Source organism: Crocuta crocuta, unplaced genomic scaffold (genome assembly GCF_008692635.1).
Source record: "Crocuta crocuta isolate KB4526 unplaced genomic scaffold, BGI_CrCroc_1.0 scaffold130, whole genome shotgun sequence".
NCBI classification, from domain to species: Eukaryota; Metazoa; Chordata; class Mammalia; order Carnivora; family Hyaenidae; genus Crocuta; species Crocuta crocuta.
This window is the reverse complement of record NW_027527920.1, coordinates 10427571-10441563: the sequence shown is the minus strand read 5'-3', so window position 1 is coordinate 10441563 and position 13993 is coordinate 10427571. Positions and strand designations below refer to the sequence as shown.

The following is a 13993-nucleotide window of genomic DNA, read 5'->3' as shown; positions in this document are numbered from 1 at the left end:
TTCCCAAGAATTTCGTATTACCCAGACTCCGAATTTGCCAACCTCACAGGTAAAAAGAGATCTCTTGCTATTGTTTGAATTTTCATTTATCTGTAGCTGGTGGGGTTGAGCAGAACTAGTGGACTTTCTTGTGTGAGTCATATATTCACATTCTCTGACCATTTTCCTATTGGGTTCTCCATCTTTTTCTGATTGATTTGTAGGACTTTCTTATACATGTTAGATAACAATCCCTATTGGTTTTCGAAGTCTCACATATTTTTTCCCAGTCTCTCACCTGTCAGTTAATTTTGGTAATAATAGCCATCATTATCATTAATTTTGACATAGTCATATCCCTCAATTATTTTGGCCAGTGATTGCACTTTTTAGGTCTTGTTTTTGAAAGAATCTTTCCCCACTTTAAAATCATAAATTGGGGCACCTGGGTGGCTCAGTTGGTTAAGCGGCCGACTTCGGCTCAGGTCATGATCTCACACTTCATGAGTTTGAGCCCTGCGTCGGGCTCTGTGCTGACAATTCGGAGCCTGGAGCCTACTTCAGATTTTGTGTTTCCGTCTCTCTCTGCCCCTCCCCTGCTTATGCTCCGTCTTTCTCACTCTCTCTCAAAAATACATTAAAAAAATTTTTTTTTAATTAAATCATAAATATATTCTCCTGTGTATATTTCTGTGTGTTTTTTTTTGTAGGGTTGCTTTTCATATTCAATCTTTAATACATCTGAAGTTCACCTTTGTTTATGTGTGTTGAGGATTCAACTTAACTTTTCTCCGTGTAGTGAGACAGTTTCTCTGCTACTAAGTTTCTACTACCTACTAAGTAACTTACCCTGTCCTGGTTGATTGTGGTACGTTTTCTTCCTACATACCAGGTACACTCACACCCAAACACATATACATTTCTGGGCACTTTGTGGCCCTTGGCCTATTTGCACGTTTCTGCATGACACTGGAGTATAGTCAGGCAAGTCCCTCCTCTTTGCTCTTTTCTGAGAATTAACTAATTATGGATTTTGATTTTATTCTTCTGTATAAATTTCTGAATATGCTTTCCTTTCCAACAAAAAGGTTATTAGGAGTGTATGGAAGTGCTTTACATTTTTAGATTCACTTTGGGAGAATTGGTATCTTTACATGTTAGGAAGTCTTGTCTACCGACACGGCATATGTCTCTGCTCATTCAAGTCTTGTTTTGTGCCCTTTAATAGTTTTACATTTGCCCTCCAGAAATGATTTTGTGCTAATATAGAAGAATGCTACTGATTTCTGTAAGCACATCTTGTTCCTGACATCCTTGCCAGGATTCTAATAATTCGGGGGTGATTTTCTATATGGATAATAATCAAATCACCTATCATTAGTGACAGTTTTGTCATTCCCTTTCCTTTTTCTTTTTTTTAAATTTTAGATCGAGAAAGAGGAAGAGAGCACACAAACAGGGGAGGGGGCAGAAGAAGGGGGAGAGAGAGAGAATTCTTTTAAAAATATTTTTTATTTNTGATCATGACCTGAGCCGAAGTCGGATGCCTAACCGACTGAGCCACCCAGGCACCCCAAGAGAGAGAATATTAAGAGGCCCCGTGCTCAGTGTGGAGCCCAAAGCAGGGCTCCATCCCATGACCCTGGGATCAAGACCTGAGCCAAAATCAAGAGTCAGATGCTTAATCAATTGAGCCACCCAAGCGCCTCTTTCTTTCTTTCTTTCGTTCGTTCATTCGTTTTCTTTCTTTCTATCTCTTTCTTTCTTTCTTTCTTTCTTTCTTTCTTTCTTCTTTTTTAAAAATTTAAATCTAAGTTAGTTAACATATGGTGTAATAATGATTTCAGGAATAGAATTTAGTGATTCATCGCTTACATATAACACCCAGTGCTCATTCCAACAAGCGTCCTCCTTACTGCCCCTCGCCCATTTAGCCCATCCCCCTACCCAACACCCCGACAGCAGGCCTCAGTTTGTCCTCTGTTTAAGAGGCTCTTGTGGTTTGCCTCCTTCTCTGTTTTTATATTATTTTTGTTTCCCTTCCCTTATGTTCATCTGTTTTGTATCTTAAATTCCACATAATGGTGAAATCATATGATATTTGTCTTTCTCTGACTTATTTTGCTTAGCATAAAACACTCTAGATCATTCCATGTTGTTGCAAAAGGCAAGATTTCATTCTTTTTGATTGCTGAGTAATATTCCATTGTATATATCTACCACATCTTCTTTATCCATTCATCAGTTGATGGACATCTGGGCTTTTTCCACACTTTGGCTATTGTCGAAAGTGCTGTTATAAACATTGGGAGTGCATGTGCCCCTTTGAAACAGCACTCCTGTACCCCTTGGATAAATACCTAGTAGTGCAATTGCTGGGTTGCAGGATAGTTCTATTTTTAATTTTCTGAGGAACTTCCATATGTTTTCCGGAGTGGCTGCACCCGTTTGCATCCCCACCAGCAGTGCAAAAGAGAGCCTCTTTCTCTGCGTCCTCACCAACATCTGTTGTCCAGGCGTCCCTTTCTTTCTTTTTCTTTTTTTTAAGTAGGCTCTACACCCAATGTGGGGCTTCAACTCACAACCCGAATAAGATCAGGGTCACATGCTCTACCAACTGAGCCAGCCAGGCACCCATCACTTCCTTTCAAATTCTTATACCTATTACTTCTTTATCATGTCTTAACATGTTGGCCAAGACCTCCTGTACTCTGCTGAGTAGTAGCAGCTCCTGTTCTCAGAGGGAATGTGGATCTACCCGCACCTCTTATCGCCTTCCTTTCCCCACAGGCTAAGCCTGCCCTCATGTAGCCACAGGCTCTATTCCTACTGGTGCAGGACTAGTGATTCTGTTTTGCTGTGTAGTGGAGTTGGGATAAACCGTAATCTATCCATGGAAATATGGGGGAGATAAAAGTTCCCCCAGCTGTGGACCCAATTACTTGCTGTCTCTCTAGAAGCTTCTCACAGTTATTACATTAGATACTCAGATTCACCAACTGTTCCATTTCTGAGGCACTCATTCCCAGCACTGGGTTGAGGAAGGTAGCCAGTAGCCTAAAATGGGTTGCCATTTTGTCAAGAGCCAGAAGCCAGAGCGGCATTTCTAAAGTAATTCCCATCATGAGAGTGTTTTAATCATAGCCCATTGAAGGCCCTCACTGTAAACTCTCTTTTTTAAATTTTTTTGATGTTTATTTTTATTTTGAGAGAGAGAGAGAGACAGCATGAGCCAGGGAGGAACAGAGAGAGAGGGAGACACAGAATCCAAAGCAGGCCCCAGGCTCTGAGCTGTCAGCACAGAGCCTGATGCGGGGCTCAAACCCACAAACCGTGAGATCATGACCTGAGGCGAAGTTGGACGCTCAACCAACTGAGCAACCCAGGTACCCCCATTATAATTCTTTAATAAGAGCATTCAAGAACTTGACAAGGTGGCCTCACCTCCTTTTCCACTTACCACAGCATACCCCACACTCAGACGATCCTGGGCGATCTCCTTTCCCTGAATGCGTGTCCATTCAACCTTATCTGCTTATCATTCAGTTCTCTCTGCATGGGATTCTCTCACCCTCTCTCTACGTTGAGAAAGCCTCATCATTCATCAAGGCTCAGAACAAAAGTCATCTCTCTTATGCTGTCTTCCCAAGTTTATCTCATTGGTATAAATCATTCCTTCCACCATGCTCCCCAGAGCACTCAGCTCTCCGGTTTGCCTTACAGTTTGTTGCTAGTTATCTAACCGTTCCGTTAGATAGCGACCCCCCAGGTCAAGGACTGTGTGTTATTCATCTCTATCTCTGCAGCAATTCTTCGCCTATAACAAATGCTCAATAGATGCTTATTCATCAAATGAAAGGATAGAGATCACAAATTATATGAAAAAGAAGTCATTAATAAAGGTGAAGTAATGCTGATCGAATGTGAATCTGCGGAGGTGTTATCTGCAGAAATACTCAGCAACACGCATTTAGGAGCAAGAACAGACCCTGTAAATGTCTAGCCATTCTCATTATTATGTGGTAAACCTTGTGAGTGCTATAGTCACAGGTNAGACGGGGGGGGGGGTGGGCACTGGGGAAGTTAGTGTGTGGCCAGACTTCCCTGGGTCTCTGCTTCTGAATGAGACGTCTGCTTACACTCTATGCTACCTTGCCCTTAAAGTGTGCGGATTTACACACTGAAGATGATAAGATACATGGAAATGTCTTTTGAAATATTACCTTTGGAGCACCTCGGTGGTTCAGTCAGTGAAGCATCTGACTTTGGCTCAGGTCATGATCTCACGGTTCTCGAGTTTGAGCCCCACATCAGGCTCTGTGCTGGCAGCCCCCTTCACATCCTCTGCCCCCCCCATCTCTCTGCCCCTTCCCTGCTTGCACTTTCTATCTCTCAAAAATAAATAAAAAGATTTTTAAGTACCTTTACTTTCAATAGGAGTTTTAAATAAGTGGGAGAGATTGGTCATGTGTGGAAGAGACGTGGAAGAGGTAAATGAAGAAACTGAGGTAAAATTTATAATGTTTGTATTGTTGCTTTTCTTTGATAGTTTCTTCTGTGCATTTATTCTTTTTGCTTTTTGCCTGTCTAGGCTAAGTAAAGAAGGTATTTTATATATATATATATATATATATATAGTATATATCATTATATAAAAGCTGAGATAAGGAGTTAAATTCCTTTTCTTCCATAGATTGTGGCAGCAGTGTCCCTCAAATTATTCACACTTTCCTGTGTCCACCTCCTTGGGGAGAACCTTTCACACTGACTCTAGGCATGGCCATGTAACTTGCTTTGGCCTGGGACAAGAGCAAATATGACACTAGCAGAAATTTTATTTCATTTTTTTAAATGCTTATTTATATTTGAGAGACAGGGAGACAGAGTGTGAGTGGGGGAGGGGTAGAGAGAGAGGAAGGCACAGAATCTGAAGCAGGCTCCGGGCTCTGAGCTCTCAGCGCAGAGCCTGACAGGGGGCTTGAACTCACAGACGGTGAGATCATGACCTGAGCCAAAGTCAGACGCTTAACCGACTGGGCCACTGAGGCACCCTGACACTAGCAGAAAGTTTAAAAGGCTTGCTTGCTTATGGGAGCTTGCCGTCTCCTGAGACAGCCTTAAGGCGATCAGCACACGAAACCTGGGCTTGAGGATGACAGAGCATGTGGAGCAGAGACAGACCATCCCAGCAGAGTCCTCAACAAAGGAGCCTCTCGGTCTCCAGGTATGTGAGTGAGGCCAGCCAACCCCAGAGGATCCACCTACCAACCTCAGAGATCTGTCACATCACCTACATCAGAACTGTCCAGGTAACTCACAGAACATTGAGAAATAATAAATGTTTGTTGTTTTAAGCCATTACATTTCAAGATGGTTTGTGACATGGCAAAGCCTAACGAAAACATTCCTCAGGAAAACCTACTGAGGCTAGAATCTAGAGGTCCTGGTCTCCAGGGTCATGTTCAATTGCTGTGACTTCTTTTCTAGTCAAAACTCAGGTTGAGATATGCAAAACTTATGTGTCTTAGGTATGATCAGGCCTCTTGAATTCCTCGAGGGCAAAGACCATGACTTTTTTTTCCAGTTGGCTCAGTACATCACTTTATTCATACAATATGCTCAGTACAGAGTATTGCTTTTCTGTAAAGGAATGAAAGTTTAGTTCCTGTGAGGATAAAGGTAAATTACATGGGATACATATAACTCTCAAACTTTATGTAGGACACAGATATTTCTAGTTACAAAGAAGGTTTTAGACTAACAATCTATCCTAAGAGAGAAAACAGAAGGAAGAAGCAAGGGCCGTGTTTTTGTCCCCAAAAGAAAAGAGTCTTGCAGAGTCACTGGCCTGAACAACTTCAGGGAGCAACCATTCACATTGAGGTCTNCATTGTGCAGTACACAACGTGCACAGCTGTACACAAGGCCCCTGCCTGGCACATAGTAAATGTTGAATGAATGAAGGAATGAATGAGCAAACAAGTGAGTGAGTGAGCATGTGTGCATGCATTCATGCCATGTTTGTGGCATTTAGCAGAGTTTTAAGTGGAAAGAAAAATAAGCCAAATTAGACTGAATACGCCTGTTTAGTGGGCTCCAAGAACATAACCCACTTTGCTTTTGGTGTGACGAAGTGAGAAAATGACCAAATCAGATACAGATTCAAAGAAAAAAATCTTTCACCAAGAGTTGCTGGTTAAAAAAATAAAAAACTCATTTTGGTTAATGGTGACACCTAGTGGTGGTATCAAAGCTGTGGGTTTTCCTTGGAGTAAACGATTTTATTTTACCCATTAGGGCAGCGGAGTCCTTGGCAAGATGAATTCCTGCTCCCTTCACAATTTAGACAGTCAAGGCCCGTAGGCTTCCCACGGTCAGCACAGGTGGGACATCTTTGTTCTGGGATTTATCCCTGGAGAGGCCATTCCACTGTTGCTGCCACGGAGACGTCGGTAGGTAGGAAGCTCCCTCCCTTCCAGTGGTACGGGGTCACTCACGGTCCCTTAAGACAACTGTCCTCAGCTTTTCCACTTGCGTCTTAATCTTCCCCCATCTCCTTCCTTTGCTTCTTCTATTTGTCCGTTGCCAAAATAGCCATCCATGTGGCCATTTAAATGCAAATAGATTAAAATGAAATGAAATGAAAATTTGAGCCCCTCGCATTTCAAGTGCTCAGCAACTCCGGTGGCCACAGTGCTCAGTGCAGAACATGATCATTTCCATCACTGCACAAACCCCTCCAGGAAAGCACTGGCCTGGAGCCTGGTTACCTACCTCTCTAGCCTTCCATCTCTTTTCCTTCTAGCACCTCTTCTCTACGGGGTGATTCTGCTCCCTCCCTCCCTCCCTGCCCACTCCAGTTTACTTGGTAGCTTTCCGTGTTCTGTATAGTATTATGTAAACTCGCCAAGGTGACCTTACCAAGTGAGCACAAAAATATATAATCATATTGGACAGTTTATTCAGGACAGTCAATGATTCACAGCATCTTGTTTTCCATGCATTGGAACACATCAAAATATTTTTAAACTCAACACATCAACACATCATTTAAAACAATTATAGCCCAGGCTTTTTTTTTTCTCTTGCTTTTTAAATCCACAAGTTTCTGCCTTTCTACTTTGTCTTGAGGTAAGTGGCTTTAAAATTAAACAGTGTATCTCTTTTTAATGTCTGAAGAAATATTTTTTAGGGTTTTATTTTTAAGTAGTCTCTACACCCAAAGTGAGGCTCAGACTTACAGCCCCAAGATAGATCAAGAGTCTCATGCTCTACTGACTGAGTCAGCCAAGTGCTCCTGAAAAATATTTTTTATGCATAGAATAGCTTTGAAATAATACACAGGAAGCTTTTTGTTGAACACGCTCTTAGAATATTTTCATTTCTACCAGATTTTTGTGCATCTGTACGTGTATATTTGTATCTGTGTATTTATGTATAACTTTTTATTTTTTTAGAAATGTTAAAGTTTCTGTATTGATTTGGAGAGAGATAGAGACACGGCCAGTGCGGGAGGGGCAGAGAGAGAGGGAGGGAATTCCCAGCAGGTTCCTTACTGTCAGCGCAGAACCCAAAGCAGGGCTCGAACTCACGAAACTGTGAGATCGTGACCTGAGCTGAAACCAACAGTCAGATGCTTAACGAACTGAGCCACTCAGGCCCTCCTGTATGAATAACTTTTTAAATTAAATTGAATTCTAAATTACTTTTGAAATTTAAATCATATCTGAAAATAAATATCACAACCTTAAGAGGATCAAACCAAGAACTTTGCAGGATATATGAGCTCTCCGAGAGAGAGTAATTTCTGAACGAGCCTGCAAAGTTTGGGTGATGACCCATCTCTTTAGGAATAAGGCGGGGTGGGGCAAGGTGGGGGGGTGGATGTAGCACTGCATTAACTTTAGATTTATGTCTAATGACAGTTTGCCAAGAATCGGAATGCACTGACAAGTGGCCCTCTTGACTATTGATAAAAAGTTACACTAGCAAGAGAGCCTTCCTTTTCCTTCCCGCCCATGATTAGAGAAGAATGACTCGAGAGCTTATCCCTTTGGTGCCCATCCCAAAAGGGACTTGGAAAATGGTAACAGTTTGGATCCTCCCTTTCAGGGGCACACTGACCCGCCTCTCTCTCTGTAAGGGCTTGATGAACGGGTGAAAGTTACCATCTCTTGGGACGCTTGGGTGGCTCCATCGGTTAAGGCTCTGACTCTTGATTTCAGCTCAGGTCATGATCTCACAGTTCATGGGTTTGAGCCCCACATCAAGCTCTGTGCTAACAGTGCGGAGCCTGCTTGAGATTCCTTCTCTCTCCCTCTCTCTTCCCCTTTCTCCCCCACCTCTCTCTCAAAATAAATAAATAAACATTAAAAAAAAAAAGAACATGGGCTCAGGTCATGATCTCATGGCTCGTGAGTTCGAACCCTACATCGAGCTGTGTGCTGACAGCTCAGAGCCCGGAGCCTGCTTCTGATTCTGTGTCTCCCTCTCTCTCTGCCCCTCCCCCTCTCACACTCTGTCTCTCTTCTTCAAAAATAAATAAACATTGGGGGGGGGGGATGGGCATGGAGGAGGGCACATGTGGTGATGAGCACAGGGTGTTATATGGAAACCAACTTGACAATAAAGTATAAAAGAAAAAAAAGAAAAGAAAAAAATAAACATTTATAAAAACTTTTTAAAGAAAAACAGAACAAAGGTTACCATCTCTCTTCCTTTTCCTCTGATCCCACAGCTAGCCATGGCCACCTGTCCTCCAAAGAGCCATCAGCTTTCAAAGAAGAAAACAGGATGAAGCCCAAGATCTCCCCTGACTTCAAATCTGGTTTCAGCTCAAAGTCACTTCAGAACTTGGATTTATGCAGCATTTATGTAAAGACTTGTATTTCTTTGAAAAGTGATTTGGGGACCAGGACAGAACCAGCATACTTACCTGATAAATAACAGCTCTACTGCCACTTTGAGAAAAAGGGAAACTGAGGCAGGGCACAGTAACTGTGGCGTGTGCTAGGATTTGCAGCCAGTAGTTTTGAGTTCCCGTAAGGCAGTTTGCATCAAAACCATATAATCATATGCCCAGGCCAAAGTGTAGCATCTCTGTGTGGATTCCTCTAAATAAAGTGCTGCCTGGACCATGCCACCCAGGGGAGTTGGTTTGTGGTTCCTTCTGACCATGGACGCCCGTGGTGCCAGGCTGGCGCGGGCAGAATCATGGTCCTTCTGAAAGAACAGGCGTTTATGTGTCAGCTTCGTGGGACTTGCAGGAGTCCGTTTTGAATGATGCTCCATGTTGGGAAGACAAATAGCATCCCATCCCCTCGGCAGAGGACCAGCGTGGCCCTTATCCCAAGGCAGACTGGCCACGGGCAATGGAAAACTCAGGATCATCCGTGCGACAAAGGCCCTTAAAACACTCCTCATCCATCCCCAGTTTTATGGAGAGAGAAACTGAGGCCCCAAAAGTTTAGGGGTTCGAGTGACCTTCCTAAGACATGTAAAGGGAGGACAGGGCTGCAGCGTGCCCCCTCTCCACGAGACATCCCAAACCATTTGGTGCTGCCTCGCCTCCCCCATCCCAGCGGCCCTGAGGCCCCCTGTGCAAAGACTTTCTCTAGCCTCGTGGAAAGATCCAGGCACCTTCATAGTGTTCATTTGTTAATACGAAGATTGACATACTGAGGATTACTCGGTCTGTGTTTTCAGGTCAGATTTTTTATTTATTTTTTTATTTTGAAAGTGCGTGCGAGCAGGGGAGGAGCAGAGAGACGGAGACAGAGAATCCCAAGCAGGCTCTGGGCTGATGGCGGGGATCAAACCCAGAAACCCATGAGATCGTGACATGAGCTGAAACCAAGAATCAGATGCGTAACTGGGGGAGCCACCCAGGTGCCCCTCAGGTCAGATTTTAAACATAGATCTGTGCTAATACAGTAGCTACTAGCCAATGTGGCTACTGAGCTCTTGAAATGTAACTACTATAAATTAACACGCTGTAACTGTAAAATGCACATCAGAGTTTGAATAGTTGTTATGAGAAAAACAAATTTTAATCATTTTCATACTGACTACATATTGAAATAATATTTTAGATATATTAGGCATTATTTAATGTATTATTAAAATGTTGATGTATTTCTTTTAACATTAAAAATTTTTAATGTTTATTTTGGAAAAAAATTTTTTTAATGTTTTTATTTATTTCTGAGAGAGACAGTGTGAGCAGGGGAGGGTCAGAGAGAGAGAGACACAGAATCTGAAGCAGGCTCCAGGCTGTGAGCTGTCAGCCCAGAGCCCGATGTGGGGCTTGAGCCCATGAACCATGAGATCATGACCTGAGCCGAAGTCGGACGCTTAACCGACTGAGCCACCCAGGCATCCCTGTTTATTTAGTTTTGAGAGAGAGACAGAGATACAGAGTGAGAGCAGGGAAGGGGCAGAGAGAGGGAAACAGAATCGGAAGCAGGCTCCAGGCTCTGAGCTGTCAGCACAGAGCCCAATGCAGGGCTCAAACTCATCAGCTGGCAGATCATGACCTGAGCTGAAGTCGTAGCCTCAACCAACTGAACCACCCAAGTGCCCCTCTTTTTACTTTTCAAAATGTGGTTAGTAGAAGATTTAAAATGACACATGTGGCTCATATTACATTTATGTTGGACAATGCCGAAATCTACAATACAGACCTTGCCTTCTGCTTTGATATTCATTTGATATTCAGGTAGAATCACTTGGTGTTCATGTATTTAATGTACTTACACTGAAGGAAGGGAGGAGGAGGTGAGTGACAGACAAGGAAAAAAACCAGCTGACCTGCTGTTACACTGAATGTGAAATAGGATCTAATGATTCCACATTGTCCCGGTGGGGGTCCTGATTCCCATGCTTGACTCCCATAGGGTGAGCACCTTACACTTTTCCAAGAGTTAAGTCTAGTGTTTTTCCACCTGCACTGACGTGGATAAAGCTCAAAAACCTGACATTAAACAAAGAAAGCGAGTTGTGGATGCATACAGATAACTTGCCTTACATAAACTTGTACAACTGCAAAGCTATATAGTAAATAGAGACTTGCACGGGAATGGTAAATCCCAGTTAGGGACAGCGATTCCTTCTAGTGAGGGAGGAGGAGAGTGTGATTGGGGAGCCGCTTTCAGTGTATCCGTAATAGTCTTTCTTTAGCTAGGTGGTGTTAGGCATTGTTTGATATTTATTTTCTATGCTTTGTGTAGACCAGAAATATTTCATAATAAAAGTGCATTAAGGTGCATACTTTTCAGAGACTAGTCAGATATTTGTAGGGGCAGCATATATTTTTGGTGTGTACATGTTTTATTTGCTTCATATTGTTAGTGCAAATTTCTAGGCTATCCGCTACGTATCCCCTAACAAGCCCATTTCTAATATGGGGAACATCCAAAGAAAGCAATGGCCTTTAAAATCTAAGCAGCTGTTTTTCCTTTAAAATGCACAGATGTGGATTAGACACACACTCACAGTGACCTGGGGATGTCACAGTGTTTCAGTTATCAGTCACTACAGAACAAACCACTCCCAGAACTTAGTGGCTTAAAACAAAATGATTTATTTCTCCTAATATTGTAGGCTGGCTGGGCTCTACTGGTCTCACCTGGGCTTACGCAAGCAGCTGCTTTTAGCCAGAGCTCAGCTGAATTGGGGGATCCAAAATAGCCTCACTCGTGTCTGGCAGTGATTGCTGTGCTATTCTCCGGGTGGCCTCTTTACCCTCCAGCAGGGCCTCTTTACCCTCCAGCCTTCTTTTTATGGCAGTTTCAGGGCATTCTGAGTGATAAGGGCAGAAGCTGCGAGTCCTTTGGGGTCTAGTCCCTGAACTCACGGGATGCCCGCTTAGCCATCTAATATCAGTCAAGGCAAGTCACAAAGCCAGCCCCAGTTGAAAGGGTAGGAAAAATAGACTCTGCCTCTTGGTGGGAAGAGCTGCAAAGAATCGATGGCTGGATTTCATTCACTACACACATGTATTAAAATATTCATTTACTCTTTTGAAGTCTACATAATAACACAGCAAACTGAGAAAGCAGAGTCTCAATTTCCACCATCTCCCTTAATTGGTTAAAAGAAAAAGCATCTATCGCGAAACCATTCAAACGCTGAAGGTTTAATTCCATTTAAACCTAAATAATGTTCTTTTTTAAGTGGAAGAATAAAGGGGCGAAAAATGGACTTTTAAAGAGAATGATGAAATCCAGGCCTGGAAATGGAGTCCCCAGCACGAACATCTGCTACCATTTAATATTTAACTGTGTGAGCCCCAGACAAGGAGAATGGGAGTATTTGGAACTTACTAAGCACCATCTATTTGCTACACTAATGTTTAGTTGATGTGGAATTCTGTATTTTAGGAAGACAACCGGAAGGGCACAAAATAAAGCTAAGATGAATGTAAGTGAGCAAAGGGGAGGCAGCCCTGCCTGACAGCAGGTGGAGAGGGTTTGCCCGAGTGTAGCTGGTATTCATTAGATGGGATTGTTACATTAAGTAGCAGTTTTGCATGCAGACAAAATGGTTGGAAGAGAAAAGAGGAAAGGGGACACAGCTAGAGAAGGAGAATCTTCAATGTTAAAAAGTGCCATTTGTGAAAAAGCTTTACTTCCAAAAGAAAAGAAAATTCATTTAATTTTGGAAGAAACTCTTTCTCGAACAACTGCTGTTTTCATCTCCAAACCCAATCCACCATATGGGAGATTGCGTTCAGTTCAAGAAAACATGTCCTGGGAATGACTTACACACTCAGGCATCAGAAAAAGTCACTGATCAAAGGGAGTGTGTGATTTTCCTGGGGAGAAATGACCAATGACCACAGGGATTCAGAGAGCAGGGAGTGAAATCAAGGGCTGGGGAGCCGGGCTGAAAACACGAGAGAAAATGTAAGCCAGGTGAGAATGGTCTGAATTGCAGGCTGCGAGAAAGGGAGATATCTGGGCAAGAATCTGCCTGCTTCCTCCCTGCCAGGATCCTGCAGAAGCATTAACTGGCCTTTCAAAATTGAGAAAACGGAGAAAGAAAAACAAAACGAAAAGGAAGACCCCGAGACACCACCAGCCAGGACCAAAAGCCAAAATAGGGCGTTTAGAGAGGGTTGCAAAGCATGCTGGAGAGAGAAGGTGATGGCCTGTGGCAGCTGTGGGGTCCTGGCCCACACCTCACTAGCCATTTGACCTTGGGTGAGTAATACGGTATCTTTGAACTTCACGTTCTTAATCTGTAAAATGGGAGCCTAAGGTGACGCGCAAAGCGTGCCAAGCACGCAGTAAACTCCTCTTTTTCTCTTGGGGAGAGCTAAGCTCCTGCCACCTTGTCATACTTCCTGTCTCTCCCTCAGCTCTGCCATTTAAACTCATTCAAGACAGGCTCCGACTCAGGCACAGCAGCTTTGGGGGTCCCAGGAGGAGTGGTGAATAGTTTTCCTTCTGGCTGGGATCCAGTGGGGTCCAAAGGGGCAAACCTCAGCATGGCTTTAAAATTTTAAACATCCTGTTGCCTTACAAGGCAAATGTAAATACTTCCCAAGAGGCTTGGTAGATTTTCAAGAGTTGCCTGTATTGCTGCACATGCATCACCCCAGATGTAAAATGCTTAACGTTTTTAATGTAGATTTTCCTTCCCACGAAGCCTTTAAAAAAGATCTATTTCTCTGAGTACCTTTTGCCAAGAGACAACATAGTAGAGAACATGATCTGTTGAGTTTTACTTCTAAGCATAATGTAATCCTTTGCATTAGCTGAATTCACTTTAAAAAAATACTTATTGAACATTTACCGTGTGCCAGGCAAATACAAGTGCTCAACTGAGACAAAGAAAACTGAAACATAGTTCTTGCCCATGAAGTTTCTGGTCCAGAGGGAGCTAAACCTAGTATACACTCAGGGACCCCCAATCAGCTTTAGGAACAAGGTAAACAGAGGGTTTTGAAGGAAGGGTAGCATTTTCTATAGATTTTTATCACATCAACAATATTCTAATAAAAACAGCCTCC

At 42.9% G+C, this 13993-nt stretch overlaps 1 long non-coding RNA gene across 2 annotated transcripts; it reads left to right on the top strand.

Moving 5' to 3' along the window:
• Positions 1-4396: 4396 nt before the first annotated feature.
• Positions 4397-10073, top strand: LOC144218789 (uncharacterized). Of its 2 annotated transcripts, none has more exons than XR_013331263.1 (4): positions 4397-4487; positions 5095-5288; positions 6277-6431; positions 8717-10073. It is a non-coding gene; the product is annotated as an uncharacterized LOC144218789 (long non-coding RNA). The 2 variants fall into 2 exon arrangements; XR_013331264.1 differs by having other exon boundaries at positions 4415-4469.
• The last annotated feature ends 3920 nt before the right edge of the window (positions 10074-13993 follow it).